Below are 19,214 nucleotides of genomic sequence, written 5' to 3' on the forward strand. Positions count from 1 at the left end.
CAATCAATAACAAAAATATCACTTTACCCATGAGCCAAATTATCTGCAATAATATGAAATGATGAATAAATTAATTAATGTTAGGTGAAAGTTATGTCGTTATTTATTGTCCAGGGTTTGTTTCATAATACTCCGCAAACCCAACAGAAGCCGGCGGGCGGGCTAGTAGATGTGTGGGTATATTATTCACGTGAAAACACGGTATCACAGAAACAATTTAATCTACCTGAGATCCTCCCAAAGGGTATGAATTATGAAGGCTTTTATGGCGCCCCATATAGCTGTGTTTATTCTCAATTTATGGCTGACAGTATTGTGAGCAGAAAAGCCACTTTGAAACCCTTAAAAAAACCTGTTTTTTATTGTGCCACCTCCACTGCACAGTTACAGTCGACCCACAAATGACTCCCTGCGGACCAGCTTCCACAGCCATCCATACATTCATAATTTCCCGGGCATATTTCTTTTCGGAAAGAGTCAGCCTCAAAGGAGGAACATGTTTGTAAAAATGTGATGAATTACCCTCATAAAAAGTAGCATTTTCCCCCCCACTGAAGACGGAGGCTGATATGCCCATTGTCAAATTATGAGTATACCTGGCATATGCATTTATGTTCTCAATGCCAGAATGATAACAAAGCTCCATAATATGGTTTTAAATTAAATTAAATTTGAGTGAGATATATATGTGAGATATACAGTGAGATATATATGTGATATCGCAGAAAATATAAAACTATGTTGTTGCTTCCTCCTACTGAATACACTGCTGCCTTGAGAAATGAGATGAATTCGTTTGTAAAGCTCAAACCTTTGTACCATTATAAATGTTTTCCTATTGAAATGAGCATAAACGCCATATCTATTCCTGAGCAAGTTTCACCTACGTTCTCATTCACAACTGACCCATACCTGGGAATAATTCAGAATGTTTTTACCCAAGGACAGAACAACAGTGGAGAGGCAGTATTCAAACCTGTGACCCTTCAGTTAGTTGATGACCTGCTCTCTACCTCATGCATACACGTTTCATTTTCATAGTTAATAGGCATGACGCAGGATGCTCCGCCCACCCACTGCCATCAAAAAACAAAACAACACAATGGTAGACCATGAATGTATCCATTTTAGATGTAGTCCAATCACATATTGCCAGTGATTGTAATAAGTTCTATTGTGTTTTAAAACTGTCAATAATATGCTGGATCTATGTTGCTTAAAACCTTTTACATAATACAAGCAGATGTCAGTCTGTGATATATGTTTCATGTGTCCGAACCAGTCTATCTGTCTCTGCCCTACGGGAATGTTTTTTTCTTCACAATACACCTACTTTCACAGACGACCAGTTATCCTGGGGAATAAGAGCACAGAGACACTCTTTAAAGAAAATTTTTTTTTTCCTTTTTTTTATTTAAGAGGGTAGTTAGAAAGATCAAAGCTTTTTTTCTGAGTCAGTGTCGCCTCTGCTGGGGGAGTTGAAGGTTCTCAAAGTTCTTGGTGAGGATGATTTTGGGGATTTTCTCAAAACTGGATGCGAAAGCTGTGAAGTTTACAATTGTGCTTTATTCTATGTATGTGTAGATTCTCAGCTATTCAGGGTCAATGTTAGGCTACATACTAATTAAAAATCTTTTGCAGCTGCACTTGTTCTAGGTTCAGTTCCAAAGACTGCTATATCCGTCAATTTCAAAGTCTGCAACACCAGTCTATTCCAAACATGGCTATCTAAGTCCATTCCAATGTTTCACAGCACAAAGCTTCCCTGTGCATTTTCTGATTTGTCATCTATTATAGTATCTGTTTTCTACACAAGCCATCCTGTTTATGGTCTTGCACAAAGAGTTTAACCAATGAGGTTTCTGCTAACAAGCAGCACCTGACTGCAATCAACTGATTGCACTTGCAAGACACCAGATTGTTGAAAAGATTTTGTTTAGTCCTGCACCCACTGTTACCCTCTGTGGCATTGTTTGGAGAATATTGTTCTATATGAACATAATGGCCATTTTTTTAAATCTGTCCTTCAACTTTACAAAACAGAATGTGAGGTTTCCTGTGAACAGAATGCATCTGATGAGTGAGACCTACACAAAATAGAAGCCATCTATCCACCTACTGACCAATCTGAACACCCACTCTTCCATCCATCCACCATTTTGGTAAAGGGTAAGTCTATTTTTTTTAGATGAATGCTTTCTTTCCTCCGCTGACCATTTCTCTCTACTTTCCATCCTGTCAAATATGCATGTAAGAAAGTAAACAGCTATTGGTTATGGATTTAGTCTTTTTTGCCAAATGCTATTGCTGAATTTTGATCCCTTTTACTCTAAAGGTCTGCATTGTCAGGCTATGGGCTTATTCCTTCATGCAACTGCCATATGGTTTTAAAAAAAATCAGCTCTGAATCAAGGTTGGTGACCTAGCAACAATAGGTTGTCCACTGGTCTTCTCACTAGTGGATAGAATTGAGCCAGAGGAAGAGACATTCTTGAGTGGATAGAGAGGCCTCATTGGAAGATATCAGTGTGTGCATTGTTTTTCTTTTCTTTTTTTTGGGCTTCCCTTAGAGTATAGCAGTATAAATTTAATGCGGAGGTCTTGGGGAGTAAATATTGAATAAGTGCAGCTCAATGAAGCTGAAAATCAAACGTTCTTCCTCAGGAGCCGTTGGCCTCCAAACACTGCAGTAGTTTGTTGACCTCTGCATTAGCATTATTTTAACAAAGATGCAATGGGAGGTTTGTAGGGAGAACGGCAGATGAGTTGATGATGGGCACGTTGTGAACACTAACAGACAGGAGCAAAGTCAACATTGCAGAGGTCCTTCTACTCTGCTGCAAAGATTAGGAAGGGTTAGTAGTACCAGCCGCCATCAGGGCTGCCAAGGCCCCAGGCCATGATGAGAAGATTCACAGTAAACCTTGACTCTGTGCACTAAGCCCACACTCTGGATGGAATACTTGACCTGCAACAATTATTTGGCAGAGTTCTGGTTTTAGTTAGAATGCTTGGTCCACCTTTAACCCTGTGCACATAGCTTTCAACATTGGATACCAGTCTTAAAGAAACTCTGCTCAAAGTGCATGCTTTTCCCACTCATTTCTGTCATCATCAATTAATGACCACCATGCCAAGTATTTCCTCAAGGCAAGTTATGTCAAGTGATAACATTCATTTTGCGAGCTGTTACTTTTCTGTTGTGTGGTTGTTGTACAGTGCACGGATGCATATAGGAATGTCAGTTTGAGTTATTTTCATTATCATTTAGCATAAACTGTCTATTGTGTAGATTTGCAAGATACCCAAAGAATGTGATTCTATTTATAAAATGATGTTTTTGATAGCACAAATATTCATTCATTCATTTTCAGTACCCCTTATCCTCACAGGGCTTGTGGGGGGTGCTGCAACCTATCCCAGCCTATTATAGCAGGAGGCAGGGCACACCCTGAATTGGTGTCCAGCCGATTGCAGGGTACAAGGAGATAGAAAACCATTCACATATACCTAGGGGCAATTTAGAGTGTTCAACCTGCCTACCATGCATGTTTCAGGGATGTGGGAGGAAACCGGCGTTCCCGGAGAAAACCCACGCAGGCTTGGGGAGAGCAAACACTGCACAACAAGGTCAGAACCCACCAGGGATTGAACTCTCAATCTCAGAACTGTGAGGCAGAGGCCTTAACTAATTTTCCACTGTTCCACCTCAGTTCCTCATCTACAACTTTTTCAAAAAATAATTACTGTAGAATGCCTCTCCGATTTGTTCAGTTTTATTCAAAATCAGTGATACCATAACACTACACCAAGGTGGAAAAATTAAATCTTAACTCTACCCTGTAGACAATGAGAGGATTAGCGAGAGGAAGATCTGTAAAATAATAAATGAATTGCCTCAATGCATTGCCCCAGGTTACCAGACAAATCCTAATGCCTTATGGCTAAATAAGTTCGTTCACAATTAACAATTAATCAGATAGCTATAACAATATTATGAAAACGAAATGAAATGTTAAACATATGAATTTAAACATACATTTGAAGTGCAAATATTTAATCTGTTGCCATTATTAACTCCAAGCTACCTGGCCTCCCCCAATCCTTGTCTGCCTCTCACCCTTGATTGGCTGAGCCTTACTTTCTCTTCCCTTAAGAAATATTTGTCAAACTCTGCAAAATAGGGAGATTTGCTTTACTTTGATTTGTAGTGGTCATTTTGTTGACATCGTAGATGCTCTCTGAGGAGGTGATTTCTTTTACACTCTTCAACCTGCACAGCACGTTTCAAAAAAATCTTTCATCCTTGCCTCACATTTCCAGAAGAAATCCTCCATTAATTATTTTTTGGGGGGATTAGACATGCTTCTTTGATCATCTCCAAAATCCTCTTCAGCCATTAGTTTCTCAAGACCACAATTAAGGTCCAAAGATTCTTGCTGCTAGCCATACAATCTACACGAAGCTTGACTTTGCATAGTTATGTTGCCAACTCAATGAATTCTGCCCAGGGCCTACAAAATGAGAAGTGCTGGTCCTTACCAGACCTAAACTAGTAGCGATGTTAGTTTTTCCTAAGGATTTCAGAGTCACAATACTTACCTTTCCAAGGACTTGGTAATATGATAATGGCAGTTCAACATTAATGTTTCAATCTTTAATTCCTCACATTTTACAGGCAATTTTGTTGTTGTTTGGGACTCCTCAGTATACCTAATAACATTTTTATGTAACCTTTTTAAAGGATAACGACAAAGAAAATCATTTGGGTTTGAATTGAGCATCTGGAATCGCAATATAAAGAATACTAGTACTCCGCCATAAGTTTCATCAACATGAACGATAGTCCTAAATCGATGTCACTCATTTCCCTCATGCACAGAGGCAGTCATGTTTTTATTAACCAGCAAAGGGTAGTTTCTTTAAACTTGATGCAAGGCTAGAACGACTGTTTAAAATTTCATGCTCAAGATTTATAGACTAAGGGCTTTTCTTTCATGTGTTAATAAACCTACAGAAGATCTGATCTGAGAGATTATGGACTGAAATCAGCCTAAATGTGAATAACACAGCTTGTGTTAAAATGATTTGGACCCTTGCTTTTCATCTTAAATGTTGCAGCAGGAGAGGAGTCATTAGAGTTGTTAGGCAATGTGGCCTTTTTCAATCAAACTTCCCTCCTGGCTTCTGTTTTAAGGACTGACAATCATATACGCATACGGCACAAGAAAGTAGGCTTGTATTTTCCCCAACAAATTTGTTACACCAATATTAGCCGCCTTTAAACGTAGCCAGTGATCTGTGCTGGACAGTGGTGTTAACTAGAGGGGATGACTCAATTACTGTCAAATAAAAAGAGTATGAGTCATAATTGAAAGTGACACAAGCAAGCTGCATGAACATGCCTGTGAGGAACCTCCTGCGGTCAGACAACACTTCTGGTAGGCCGTTTTAGCTCTTCATCCATCCATCCGTCCTCAAAACAATTCCCCATGCTTGCACTACTGTCTCCTGATATTTGTATTTGGGCATGATTGACGCTTCACCCAAACCACTCTTCAGTTACAGTTATACAACAACAAAAAGTCTAATTGAATCAATGAAATAAAAAAAATAAAAAAAACTTGATGAATGACTGCTTTCACTGAGACAGGTGACTGGTGTCTTTCTGACAGCCGTTTGATGAGATGAGCCCAACATTGAGCTTGTGTAAGCCCAGTGACTGGCCTCACTCGCTATCCCATAAGCTGCTCAGGGTCTGCTGGAGGGATTCCGAGTCCCTCTTCAAACCTCTACCTTTAACTGAACTAGCAGCTTGAATACTAAATACTGAATAACCCTGTACCACATAAACTGTGCTCTCTTTTTCATGCATATTTGATGCATTTCACAACTTTTTGGTTTTATCCAAGTCTAGAACATGAACCTAAGTTATTTTGTTTGCCTGTTTTTGTAAATTGATATCGGTACCAATGGAGACTTGTTTGAACGTGGTCATGAGGCCAGTTGATTATGAAAACAGCCGCAGGAAAATTATAAAGAGATGCAACCACATTATCTGAGTTAATATTATTTTCTCTCTCAAAATGATGGAAACAGCCTCAGGAAAGTGTGGCATTTAAACAAAAATCTATATTTATATTTACAACATACAAAGATAATAAAGATGCCTGTCAGTTTAGTCATACTGTATGATTTGTGAGAACACATCTACATGTAACATAAACCACCGTCATTGTTCAAAAGGTTTGAGACTATAAATAAATGCAAGATTATAGCTTAAACATTTGTCAGAGGATATCAATAGTCATTAAGAAATATGTAAATTTAAGTGATGTCATTACAGAATTGTTTAAACAACCAATTTAATGATGCATTTTGTAAAACATCTTTAAAATTCTTCCAAATCCACCAACAGAAGGATTAAATTGATTTGAATGCCTTTTTGTCATTGTACAGTGAGATTTAAAGCTTAAAGCACATAAATAATCAATATATAAGTAATAAAAAAATGAGTAATAAACATACGTAGTCAACATGTACCTTTTCATTTCTGTGCTCTGTAAGGCAGGTTTATGCAGTTCTCTTTTCGATAATAAATCAGCTCTCAACCCCAATTGCACCTTTTGTACACTTGTGGTTTTGCGGATGCAAAGCACAGCATATCTTTTGGCATGTTCTAACAGTAAGAAAATGCTGTATTCATAGTCTGAACAATAGCAGAGAAAATAGTGAATTTGAGAAATGTTTATTCAGCAGGTAAAAGTAATGAGGAGGCTCCTCCAATGACGCAGACCACTTTACTAACATGCCGTTAGTTAAAGGAGGCTCTCGCTCAGGTTTAATAGGTTACTTTGGCAAACATAAACAATATAATAATGAGCAAAGATCTGTATTTTCCACATGTTAAGTCTGAAACAAAAATACCTCTGATAAGGAAAATTAGCAACTTCAGTCTTTAGCCAAAATATGTACACATGGCACTTTGCTTATGCACAGACTTACTCTGAACATTCTTTGCATATAATTATGCTAAAAAAAGGAATGTGTTACCAATACTTTCCACTTCTATAATTGTTCCCTTGCTCTGTTGGAATTTATGTACTGGGCTACCTGGGACTTAGTAATGATCACATCGTGATTGTTTCAGTATATTAACATAGAAATGCACAAAGATCATCTTTTATTAGCATAGTGCAATGCTGAGCAATTATGGTTTTGTTTTATCCAAACCAGAATTTTGTAAGATAATGAGAAAAAAATAGTTTGCCCCTAGAAATCCATAGGTTAGCTTCCTATTCGAGGCCAAAGGCTTTGGGAAGAGAAACTATCACTCTGCATAGGATTTGAGTTCATGACCAGCATTATTTGTCATGCTTTGGATGTGATTATAAGACTGTTCACGACTGATCATCTGTCTTGAGTCGATTCTAGAATAAATAAAGTGTAGTTTGTAATGTTTTATGAAGCACAAGTGATAGGAACAGCAAAAATTTAGGATTTAAAAAAAAAAAAAGTATTTGAGTTGAGTTAATATCTTTTGAGGATCAACATTATATGCTATAGTGACTCCAATAAAACAGCCATGTTTAGCTGTCCCAATATATAAATATATATATTTATCAAATAATGTCATGAACATCAACTTGAGAATAAAAATGCATGTCATTGGTTTTGAAAATGAGTTTTTTAATTAATCTTTCACCTACTTTGCTGACATTGTCAAGTCAGTGAGCAATCATATTGAGATGTTACAAAAACACCCAGTGAGCTTGCTCTGGACACAGCGACATGCCGGACAACCGTTACTTTTAGTGGGGTTTGCCTAATCAGTGTTGATGGAGTGTGAGGAAGGATGCTAATCTGGGTCATTGCATATGTAAATGCACAGCTGGGATCTTCGCAGTGCCAAAACAAGTCAGCTAGGGTGTCTGTGTGTCACCCAACATTAGCTCCAACACGGCGGGTGGAAAGGGGCGATCAACACACTCAATAGTGTGCTGTAGGGGATTTGCGCAATCACCACTGGTGTCAATATCAAGCCTCCCATCAGCCTCACTTAGCGTTTTTAAAGCCATACTTGAAATGAATTTTGTGTTGGCCCAAGGTCCTAGTCTGGTGCCCTAGCGTTTTGTCTAATAGTTACAGGACTTGAAGGTGTGGGAGTCTTCCTTCAGTACAAAAGTACAATTTGAACCCTGATTGGTGAGTAACAAGTCTGGTTTCGTAACTTGAACTCCTAACATTCATGCTGACCATCAAGCAATGATGATGGTGGTGTAGTGGTATCTTTGCCTCGCTTCGGCACAGGAGGCCTGGGATCAACTCTGTGGTAGTGTGGTTGTGATTTGAATGGTTGTCTGTTTGTGTCCCATAGTACAACTGATTAATGACCAGTTTTAGGCTGTAGTTTTCCTTTTGTCCAGAGTTAGCTGGGTACTTGAAGGTAACCCACAGGCAAGGGGAAAATATGTAAACTCCACAGAAGAAGGCCATAGCCTGGGATTGAACCCTTGATCTGGGAACAGTGAACTAACATGCACTCACTGTACCCCCAATAAAATATATGCAATACTTAAACAGTGTACTACAGTCTAGAAAAGGGTTGTGGAACAAGTTCATAAAGAGTAGGGTTTCCAAATTTAAGTCTTATTATATACTGCAGTTGTCTGGCGCTCTTACAATTCAAACTCCATCTATATATGGAAGGTGCGATTCTAGGTGTTTAGGAAATGAGAGTGGAACCAATTTTTTCATAGTGAGAAAGTAGTGCAAGGGTTTTAACAGTACGTATCAGAATATGGTGCGAGGGAAGCTTTGGGGTGCTCCCTGTCTCTATCTGTACATCAACTGTCAAAGACAATTTTCTTCACCTCCCAATATACACAACTTAGGTGGGGGAAAGAACAGTATGATCCATAACCCTGTGTGAAAATCGATGTGGGCAGTCCAAACATTAAATCAATGCAATCAGTTGGCAAAGCAGAAGTGGGAACTGAAAGGATGCGGAGAATGGTGGGAGTTGCACAGAGAAAGGAGATGTTTCAGTGGAGTTCATAGACGTAGCCCGCACTTGATGACATATAGATGATCCTCCTAAGCTAGGTTGCATGGAGGAGTTAAGATCATGGAAATGTGGGTGTGAAATTAGTACTCAAGGTATTGGATGTGGTAACGGAGCGGTGCCGTGGAAAGGTCAATCAATTAAATCCTTGTTTTATACAACTCAAAATCCAAACATTATTGCATCAGACAGAATCTTGGCATCTCCAAAACCACTTCATGTAAATTATATTTTTTTCCTCCATTATTCTACTTTGCATTATGAAAGAGAGCAGAACATTAGCCAGTAGATTAGTAAGTAATTTGTGATGAAGAAATAACATGTGCATGAGGGACTTAAGGACAGCCACCGCTGTCTTGGCTTGAGTCGAATCGCCAACGTTGTGACTTTACCCGACTCGGCTTGACTCAACATAACCTCATGACTTCACTCGACTCATCTTGATTTGACAATTCTCACTTTTCATGAGACCTAGACAACATCACTTGAAACACGCTTGTGCCTCAGATCAGAAGACTCGTGCAATTGTCTAATTATTACTTTGGTTGGTGTCATTTGTTCACTCCCCATTGTTGACTTTTCGTTTATTAACGGTAAGGCAAGGATATAACCTGTTTAACCATTACTGCATTTTTGTTGACATTTTCTTTTGAAGCCCTGGGGTCTTACTTTCTCTAGGCTAAAAATCATACATTTATGACTGTTCACTGCGGTCCTATTTTCCATTGCTGTTGTACGTGGAATCCCGAAAAGTGAGCAGCTGGTTGGTATTCAGCATGGCGTCTCTGCACAAAGTGTCTGGAGCACACAGTGGCAGGGGCATCCTCCAGGTCAGAGCAGGGGTAAGGGGGTTTGCTAGAAGCATTGCCCCAAGCAGACTGAGGCCTCAGTGGACTCATCGCTCTGATCATCTCTGCCTCCCTCCATTCATAAAACACTGCCATACTATTGAAACCCTAGTCTGCTCTTGTTTTCGACTGTTTGACTGTTTCTGGCTGCAGTCTAGAGAATTTTTTGTTTTGGTTACAAGTTAGTGTTCTTAAGCTAAATTAAATCAATGGTGTTATTTAATCAATCATGAAACGTAAGAACGTAACAAGTTTGGTAGTGTCTCTGTTGCTTGAAAACATTTGAAAGTTGTAGCTCTTTTTGTGTTCCAAAAGGTGTTTTTGTTTTGTTTGTTGCAAGAGTTGAAGAATGGTGAGATGGTTTTTGCACCAATTGTCATCAAGATGTGACTATTTGACTCTAGGAAATGTTGGCAGATGAAGCAGGGAGAAACAGTAAAGATGTTGGTTTGTCTGTGGTCTTCACTTGACTTTGTAAATCTGTTTAACATGGGATTCTTTAGAATTGTAACTTTTATTTAAAATCTGACTGGGCACTTGTGTCATTATTTAACAAATTGTTTTTTCCCCTTTTTTTAAACATGATTGACCATAGAGGCATATTAGACACTTGCAGTTGTGTCCTTTAGGGAGGTGGAGGACAATGGCTGAGCGTTGTCCATGGTCAAGCCAGGTCCATCTGGATGCCCTGATGCCAGGGGCACTTTTCCCAGCCTACTAATAACATTGGTGTGTGTCTTTTTAACTGTCGCAAGACATGGAGTTGATTGGAGTAGAGTAACCTTAAACATGTGGTCTTTTGCTCTCTGAGCCATCTACTAGGAATCGAATGAACCTGAACTATTTGTGAAGGACATGTTGTATTATGAATTAGACTAGGGAGGATATTTTCGAGCATTCATTCACAACCCACCATCCTTAGCCTTCCCTTCACCTACCTTTTAATTTTAGAGTTGTCACAATATTAATAATATTGTGAGATTCAAAGTGCCACAATATTGTTGTGGTCTGGCCTTGACAATGTTGTAGCCTTGAAGTAGTGTAAACATTGTTAATAAATGTTGTGTAATATTATATCTTTTGCACTATCTGTACACAATACACACACACAAAGCAGTTGTGCATGCACATTATCATGCGGGGCGTTGTCTTCGGCCTGTTGCATTATGTATCAGGCTCAGGGGAGCCAGGCCAATGGTGTGTGAGACAGGCTGAAAGCAAGTCACACTGTAGGACACATGTCTTTGCTGTCACACCACCTCTCTATGGACATGAAACATACACACACAACACAGAGTTACACAAATCACTCTGTGGCCTGACAAATCTGTTCACAAACACACTTGCCCATTAATTCAAGCTGTTAAAATTGATACTGACCCAGATGCAGTTTAGCTTAATAGAGTTGCTGTATATAACCTTTGGGCTAGATCAACCATTACTGTGGGATTTCTTGCCCCATTATGTTCATTATTGATCATTATTATTATTATTACTATTATTATAATTATTGTTATTATAATACACCCAGAAGGATTTTAGTTTGTATAGCTATGCTAACAAATGTTATAGAATTTGTTTAAAGAAAGACATTAAAATTCAAAGTAATATTTTCTGTCCATGATGCAGAAATATTACTGATAAAATAGCAACTTTGCACATTTTAACTTCGTTCAAAGGCAAAAATAAAGTTACCACTGCACTGGTGCATTATGACAATGTATTTTAAATGGATTACATTTTGATGAATACAGTGCGAAATACCTGTTTCTGTCAAATTGTGTTTGACTGTTCATTAAAATCAAAACAATTCAATAAAAATCAAATGTGAATGAAGCTGTTAATCACATTCAATTCAATATGGCCAAAGTATAGGACAGTACAGTACTAAGACCGGTAACAATAAGTCCAAATAAAAATACCAATCGAGGAATGCTTAATCACTTTTTTAAAGAAAGCACACACACACACCTATGTCAAGAAGTAGAATTATTATGATTATGGAATCAACTCATCAATGCATTATTTTAAAAACAAACATCAGAACCAAATCCTAATTAAATCATGGAAGTTTTCCCTGAGTATGGGACTCAAAATGTTCACTGTTATTTCTATTCATTGGGGAGAAAGAGGGAGAGAGGGAAAGAGAGTGAGAAAGAGAAAGCAAAAGAGAGAGGGGGGAGATGCTGGTAGAAGTCTCAGGGGACTGGATTACCCCTCTGCCTGCTCCAGGCCAAACAGCTCTAGGGGGGATTACTGTAAAATCTGCACCTTGGCTGGATTAGAGCACTGGACCTCATTTCCATTTCCTTATTTACCTCAGTCCACAAGAGGAAATGCTCAGCTGCACAAAAAACATGCTAATTGATGCTACAGAGAGGTGCAACATTCACGCACGGAAGGTCAAGTTTCATAAATATACTTTTTTGCTTTTGTTGTAAACTAATGACTTTAAGGATACGTTCCAAATGTTTGATGCCAGGCTGAATATTATATGGGAGTACATTGTGATTAGCACGTCGGCCTCACAATTCTGGATTTGTGGGTTCGATCCCAGGTCGATCCTCACTGTGTGGAGTTTGCATGTTCTCCCCGAGCATGCGTGGGTTTTCTCTTGGTACTCCGGTTTCCTCCCACATCCCAAAAACATGCAGGGTAGGCCGGTTGAACAATCTCAAATGCCCTTGGATATGAATGTGGTCGTGAATGGTGGTCCGTCTCCTTGTGCCCTGCGATTGGCTGGCCACCGATTCAGGGTGTCCCGTGCCTGGTACCCGTAGTTAGCTGGGATAGGCTCCAACACTCCTCCGACCCTTGTGAGGACTAGCAGTTCAGAAAATGAATGAGCAAACTGCATACTGTGGTCTTAAATTTGTCTATTTATTTGTATTTTTTTGCATTGCTGTTCTTTACAGCATTTGTCTCAATGTTTTCAGTAGTTTCTTAAGCCTCCGTGTGCTCTCGATGTTTGTTTGAATGTGTGTGGGCATCATAGTAAGGTCCTCATTACTTGGCAGGGTCGCTTACAGACATGGCCACAGCATGATAAGGACAGTTGGCGGAAATATTTCTGCAGTTTTTTTTTAACGAGCGAGTGATGGGAAGGACAGGTTAGTTGCCTCAGCAACGGGTTTGAACTTTGACCTGCGAGGTTGGTAACCTGTATATATTAGGATCACAGCCGCATATAAATGATCTGCCGGTCCTTTTTCTCCTTCTCGTCTTCTGCCAGAATGTCCTTCTTGTTCCAACCTAGGGTTGACATGCAAAATATCGCCCTTGCTCTCAAGGGCAAATTGTGTTCTGGATGTATCAGGCTCTTCTGTTAGTGATAACTGGAGAGACAAGATTCCACAATCCAGTTCCAACTGAAGAAACCATATACAGTAAGGAAAGTAGGATGAGTTGTGCAACCCCTGTTATCCAAATAACTTCATTCAACAACTTCATGTTTTAAGAAAGTTTACATAACAGTTAACATGGAATACATTTGCTTTGCATTCCTTTTTTATTTTTAGAGAGATTAAAGATTTAACAATGGAGCAGCTTAAAATGTAAACTGTTGCTTTCTGTAATAAAGGACCCAGAACCAGTGAGCAATTTCAGGTACTGCAGTTTATTTATTTTTATATACACTTCTGGGACTTCATTGGGAAAGATGAGAGGTTGGACCTTAATTGAAAAGAAATTTCAGAGCTGCTTTGATTGTTAGGGAATGAGGCCAGCTGTGTTTGCACTCTTCAAATTATACCAGTTAGTGCGTCTACTTTACTATATTAACAACCCTCAGTCAAACACAACTCGTATCAAATATACACTGGTGATAAAAATACAGCCCATCACGTAACATGAACATGGATTATTTACTGCTAATACTTTTGCACGGCTCTGCGCATTCCCCAAGTAAAAGCTGGCATGTTAACAGACTGCTCATTGCACACTCGGCAAGCTTGGCTCAATGAAACCTGATTTATGTGCTGACAGGTTGAGGAAATCCAATGTGCTATAAGTGCATAGGAAGACACGGAACTGCTGCAAGCTAAATAAGAAATCAATAAGTGTCTGGCTGGTTTGTCAGGTAGAATATTCAGTTGAGTGAAGTTTAACAGTGTTTTAAAAGAGACATATTGCATGTCTTCTTGAAATTTACGCCATTTTTTGCCCCCAAAGCCCGTAACGCAATTCCATGATTAGTAACTGCACACCAAAACTTCGTTTTCTACTATCTCTCTATCTCTCTCTTGCTCTCCCCATCTATCCATCCAATCTACAGTTTTTTGCCAGCCAGAACATGCCCCTAAACCTGAATTTATGATCAATGTACTATCGTATATTCCCGACTGTAAGTGACACTTTTTTAGTAGCTAGCTAATACTCAAGTGCTACTTTTTCCCCCTCTCTGACAACCGAAAGGCCGTTGGAATTTTTAAGCTATAGTTATCTGAAAACTCGTGTTAACAGATGCCTAGTTAGTCTGTTGTCCATTTTACTATTGTTACTTTAACATCTGTTTGTTATTGGTTTCTGCAAAAAAAAAGCCCACCCCAAAGTGCTGCAGTGTGACTTTTATATATGTATTTTCCTCTTCATTGTGTATTCTTTGGCTGTTGCGACTTATAATCAGGTGCGACCTATAGTCCGAAAAATACGTATATTGCGCAAATTGCTTCTGGCGAGTAAAAAGTCACAAAATGTTTTGTTTTGGGTTTTTTTGCCTGACAGTTAATGAAATATTCCAATGATGATCATCCTTGGATAAATTGTCGCCCTATTTTGTCATGTCTCACCCCAACCGAGCCGCAGTCTTTTCTGACTGGCACTACCTGATCACCCTAATGAGGCTCAAGCACAAACCAGGGCAAGAGGGCACTGCCATTATCTGGTGTCTGTCCCATTAAAATCACCTCCAATGCCCGTGACCATCCAACGCATCACCCTCCAGTACAATTAACTGGAGAAAAATATGCAAATCTAAACTAAAAGCTCTGTCGTGAGGCTACAAAAATAGAGACTTGAAAGCGAAGGGAGGTGAAGTGAAGGAGAACCACCGAGGCAACTTGTCCAGAGGGCACCGAATGATTAGTGACACCAACCTATACATCTTCACACGATGTTGTTTGGGTGAGGATGGTGGGGTGACAGAGTGACAGGGATAATTACTTAGGAAAGGTCAGCCTGGGGTGATGGGGGCGAGCCAAAATTGCTGGGGGACTGCAGGGCCTCCATGTCAGTGACAGTAACCTGCAGAACTCTCCCCTGCCTGTCTTGCTACAGAGGTCGCTGTACAAACTATATAGTGCATAGCAGAACACGATTAAATAAATCAGTGTATTTTCCAGCTCATGATATCTGATTCAACAACAGATCAAATTTCAAGATGGAAATTTAAAGATAAATTTAAGCCAGACAATTTTACCACAGTTTGATTGATTGATGTCAGTCCTGGCCATTGGAAGGCTTCGTCGCCCCCTGATATTACTTTATTCTATTCTCTGATAAGCCTTCATCACCACATTTACAAGGTCATGGTCTCATCTCGCGAAGGTTTTCAGAGGGAGTACCAAAAAAATCTTTCTCTGAGCCAAATGTAATAGCTCAACTATGTGTTTGAGACCATGGCACACCTCAATGGCAGTGGAGCATCATCAAGGTGGGCAACACGTTGATTTTTGTCCCAGCACTCCACAGTGGCTTTCTCATATTAACCATCCTTTGCAGAAATAAATAATGATGGGGGAATCAAGACCTCCACATAGTAAAGGAGACCCTATGAATAATGCATGAATGTGAACGATAAAAATAAGGCTACGGAAGAAGTGAGTATGTAAGAAGGAATGCCACACATGCCAATAAAAATATTGGAAGCCTGAAGGGAAGTGACAGTCGCCGGAAGTGTTGCACAGCCTGCTGTGAGTAAAGATGATCTCCCGCTCTCTTCATTTTATTCTGTCAGTGGTTTGCCTCATTTCATAGGGCTTGGCATGATGATCTTCACATTTAATGAAGTCATGGAAAAAGGGAGGACGGGAGCTTGGCATTTTCAAGCATTCGGAGGATTTGCATTAAAGTCCCAATCCACTTTTTCGCTTCTTCTCATGTTGGACTATTGATTGTTGTAATGTATTTATTGCCACTTCATAATATTCACATCAGGCCTTTATAGGATTCAATTGGTAAATGACAAACCACATCATTAACCACCATCTGCAATTAACCCACCCAATGGAGCAGTGGGTGAACAATACACAGCCCCCGGGGGATTTTGTGTCAGGACTCTGATCAACCGAACTGCCTAAAAATGAAAATGTCATAAATTTGTTTAAGGGAGAAAGTTTGGCTCGGAGACAACAAATGTGTATAGTAACTACAGGTTAAGATTCAAAACTATGCTTAATAAGATAATTAAAACATAATAATTAATAAAATAAAAATAGATGCTTTTTAAATTCACAGCGGACAGATTCTTATGTCAATGACCAGCTGATCATACATTTTTACTTTATTTTCCATTACAGCATATGCACATGATTGGTTATTGCAGTGGAGAGAGAGAAGTGGGTGACAATTCCACAGCACAGACGCATGAGGGTAGATATCCGGGCAGAAAGAGAAAAAGAAAGGAGAGATACACCACAGACATAGTTGTGTATACCAGTCTCCACTTCAAAGAAAATGAATAACAGCAGTTAAAGCATCAAACCTGGGCACAAATTTAAATGATATAGAAGCAGTTCTGTGTATACATTCTAAAAAAATCTTATGACAATTGCACTGCAGCCAATATTGTGGAATGGGAAATATTAAGATTTCAGGGCATTGTTTCTCTTAACCTACAGCCATTCCAACAAAAAGACACTAACACTGTCAAAATGATATCAATTCCTTCATTAATATTGCCTAACTGCCTAAATACATTCCCTAAAGTCTAAAAGAAAATTATACCACCACTAGCAATGTCTGGTGGGTGCCTGCACTTTAGAAATAATACAAATTCAAATAATGAACAAGAGGGAAGCTAAAAGATTACTTTTTATTTTACTTTGCAAATCTTGTATCAGCCTATTTACTAAAAAGTGTTTGACACAAGAAAATATTTCTTTTGTTGCATATACCTTTTTAATTTGCCCCATCACAAACAGAGCTACTATCCTGTACTGGGCTGACGGAGCAAGACACATAAATTTAACCCTCCCTCAACCTCTCAGTTGAAGCAGTCATCCGTGCAACCTCCCTCTTTTGCTCTCACTAATCCAGTCACTCTCAGATCTGACCATTAACTTCAATTAATCTGATGGTTCATCAGTGGTGGATGACTGTCATGGGCCATACCCTATTACTTACTTGATTACTCTTAATGGGAGAAAATACGATAAACAAATTCAATTATCCATGACCTATTTCCAATGGTGGGGACACAGAATTAATATTCATGTCATCTCTGAAGTATGAATATGAAGAGATCTAATTATCTTGGTGTCACGTTATAGATGGACAGGGTATGTAGATAAATTTCATATTCATGGTGATGAACTACACGACTTTGTAAAGGCCAGAGAGGGAAATGAGAGATACTGAAGACGAATAACCCCTGCTGTGTGCTCAGTAAACATCAATTCTTCACAGAAAACAAACCTTCAGCCACCCATATTGATGACCGGGCTGTTGTGGATTCTTGCAGCAAAGCACACAAATGATGAAGACAGAGAGATGTAGATTTAATTAAATCCAAACATGACAATATGAAGATTGAGGATGCTCACTGAAGATGGATGCACAATGGCTTCTCATTCAGCCAGCTATTTAAATCGTTGCTCTGCCAGTTATGTAAGAACTATTTTGTTTTACAAATAATAATGTTTTGAACCAACTAAAATTGCATTATTGGTTGCCTGATTGTCAGAAATGTGAGAATTGTGCTTGGGATGGTAGCAGTATAGCATCAACCACTGGTGTCGAACTAATTCCATAAAGGGTCAAGACGGTCCTGGATTTTGTTCCAACCGAGACAGCTTAAATAGTTTAAGCAATTAAATTTCTGCTAAAACAAATGGCACACGATTGCAATAACCTCATTAAACTTGTAAGGTAAGGTGTCCTCTTAATTGGTTTGAATGAAATCCAGGGCCCTCTTGGCCCTTCATGGAATTGGTTTGACACCAGTTGTATATACAAAGTGTTAGGTCTGTCCGCTTTGCAATAACAAGTACGACTTCCTACTGTGAAATAACTTGGGCTCCCTCTGTTGGCCATCACTTAAGTCATGATCCCGTTAAAAATGTTCACAATTGACATTGTTGCAAACAGTTAGCACGACTCACGGCACAAATCATTTCTGCTAAAAGAGTGCACTATTGGGGATGGTCAATTTTTTTGCTCTTTTGTAAGGTCTGGGGGTCAGTGTACATGGAGCTGCTCAATGTTAGTATACAAAACCCCTCTGTGCCTGCTTTTCTTTGCCCCCCTCTTTCCATTTCTCATGCACGCTCTCCCTTTACAGGAACACTAGCGTCTGTACTTCTGTGTGAGAGTCTAGGTTTCTTTCCCTGTCTTGGAATACTTGAGTGCACTGACTCTAAAGGATCGATGAGAGGGAGAGATTCAGAGCCAATTATTTTCAGCTTAATGGTCCCACGGGATCAGGAGTGAGCAACAACAAAACGCCTTCAAGAGACATCAATTCTGGACAAGCCATGTTCTTCCATTTCTGCAGCACCACGTTGTGGGCATCATCTATGTGGTTTTCTTAAACTACACTTTACAGTGCGGTAATAATTTTTAATTCTGATAACAGATGGAGTGAGTGAAGACTCACCAGAACATTAAAATATAGCACACATGGAAAGGCAAGGCCTCTTAACTAGCCCCACCAAAGTTCATTCATCATTTTCAAAACCACGTATCCTCACGGGAGTTGCGGGGGTGCTGGAGCATATCCCAGCCAACAACAGGAATTGGCGCTGTACACACTGAATAGGTTGCCAGCTAATGGCAGAGCACGAGACGAACGGCCATGCATGCACACACACACACGCATCTAGGGACAGTTTTGAGTGATCAATCAGCCCACCATGCATGTTTTTGAGATGTGTGAGGAAGCAGAAAAAACACAACCATGGAGGGAACTTGCAACCCACCAGGGATTGTACCCTCAACCTCAGAACTGTAACTGTAACCGTGCTATCGGCTTTATACCTGTTATAACCTGCGTAGTCTCTTCCTTTTGATAATTATCTTAACCATTTGTGAGGTGAAATATTTGCTAATGTGAGAGCATCTTCCTTGGTTGCCAAGCAGCAGGACGC

At 39.4% G+C, this 19,214-nt stretch overlaps 1 protein-coding gene across 2 annotated transcripts in view; it reads left to right on the forward strand.

Annotated features, from left to right (window-relative positions):
* The first annotated feature begins 1,917 nt into the window (after positions 1-1,917).
* adgrd2 (adhesion G protein-coupled receptor D2) overlaps positions 1,918-19,214 on the forward strand; it is a 47,520-nt gene continuing 30,223 nt past the window's right edge. The window contains exon 1 of one of the 2 annotated variants that reach the window (XM_077600347.1): positions 1,918-2,169. The gene's annotated coding sequence lies outside the window, so the exon portion shown is untranslated. The remainder of the gene's footprint in view (positions 2,170-19,214) is intronic. The other variant, XM_077600348.1, reaches the window with a different exon arrangement.

The sequence above is a fragment of the Stigmatopora argus genome, chromosome 5 (assembly GCF_051989625.1).
Source record: "Stigmatopora argus isolate UIUO_Sarg chromosome 5, RoL_Sarg_1.0, whole genome shotgun sequence".
Classification (NCBI taxonomy): domain Eukaryota; kingdom Metazoa; phylum Chordata; class Actinopteri; order Syngnathiformes; family Syngnathidae; genus Stigmatopora; species Stigmatopora argus.